The 1,176-nt window shown below is 60.5% G+C and overlaps 1 pseudogene across 1 annotated transcript; it reads right to left on the bottom strand.

Annotated features, from left to right (window-relative positions):
* Positions 1–20: 20 nt before the first annotated feature.
* Positions 21–1,001, bottom strand: LOC105523261 (annotated as a pseudogene). The gene is made up of 2 exons (XR_001003566.1): positions 853–1,001; positions 21–330 (listed from the first exon to the last, which is right to left on the bottom strand). The product of XR_001003566.1 is annotated as a cytohesin-2-like (transcript).
* Positions 1,002–1,176: the final 175 nt, after the last annotated feature.

Below are 1,176 nucleotides of genomic sequence, written 5' to 3'. Positions count from 1 at the left end.
AAAGAAAAGGGGTTGGGAAGTACTTACTACAGGCCAGGCCCAGCGCACAGGCCTGATTTTATTTTCAGCACCATTTTCTGGGTGTGGAAAACTGAGGTTCAGAGAGGTCGAATCATTTGCCTCAGTTCAGGCAGCAGGTTTGTGTGGAAGCTGAGTCCAGGGCCCAGGCCCACGAACGGCCCCCTGTGGAGGGAGCAGCGGGGTCAGAGGGCACGTACCCAGCTTCAGGAGCCAGCCCTCCCGGTCCGGGTTGAAGAAGGTGTGGGTCAGGTCGTTCCCGTCATCCTCAGGAATCTTGAAGGGCTCATTTCGGATGCTGTCGTACAGGTTCTGAGGAGGGAAGGCTCCATCAGCCATTCAAGGCCCCTGGGACCCCCGCCCCCCCACCCGCCAATGGTTACTCAGGATGGGGGGCAGCGAGACCAGGGGTGGGATGACTCATGGTGGGGAAGAAAGAGGGGCAGGCTGGGGAGGAGGGCGAAGTGAAAGGCAGAGGAGTGAAGGGAGGCCGAGGTGGGGGAGGAAAGAAGAGATGCCCTGGTGACAGGTGGAGGAGCCGGCTATGTCCTCAGAGAAACAGACAGATGGGGAATGAGGCCAATCAAGGGCCAGAAAGCATGACAGCCAGAGACAGAGAAAACACAGGCCAAAAACGTCAGGGCCAAAGCCTGAGACAGACAGTCAAGAAGAGAAGCAGCCAGAGAGAGAGAAAAAGATCACACAGGAGTTGGCATGATCGCGCCATCTTGGGGGTGAGGGCAGACAGCTCAGGCACTAGGAGACCACAGGTGGGGCGGGGGTGTCTGTGGCAGGAAGAGGGACAGGGCTGAGGGGCAAGGAAGGGGGGCTGACCCTGAGCAGCTCCTCAGGCAGGTCCCCGCCCTCGTTGATGCCCCGGTTCATGGCCACAAAGCGCTCCAGGCCTGGCTTGTCCCGGACATTGGGATTGTGGAGACTGGTGTTGAGCATGATGACGGCGAAGGACAGCACGTAGCATGTGTCTGCACCAGACAAGGCAGGTGGTGACGATGCAGGCATGTCAGCCCCCACTGCCCCTACTCCCCAGGACCCAGGACTCCTGGCTCCCAGCCCCCTCCCTCCCTCAGACCTAGGAGTCTGGGCCCCCGTCTCCTCTTTCCCAGGACCCAGGACTCCCAGCTCCCAGCCCCCTCCCTC

Source organism: Colobus angolensis, unplaced genomic scaffold (genome assembly GCF_000951035.1).
Source record: "Colobus angolensis palliatus isolate OR3802 unplaced genomic scaffold, Cang.pa_1.0 Scaffold4583, whole genome shotgun sequence".
NCBI lineage: Eukaryota > Metazoa > Chordata > Mammalia > Primates > Cercopithecidae > Colobus > Colobus angolensis.
This window is presented reverse-complemented; position numbering and strand designations above follow the sequence as displayed.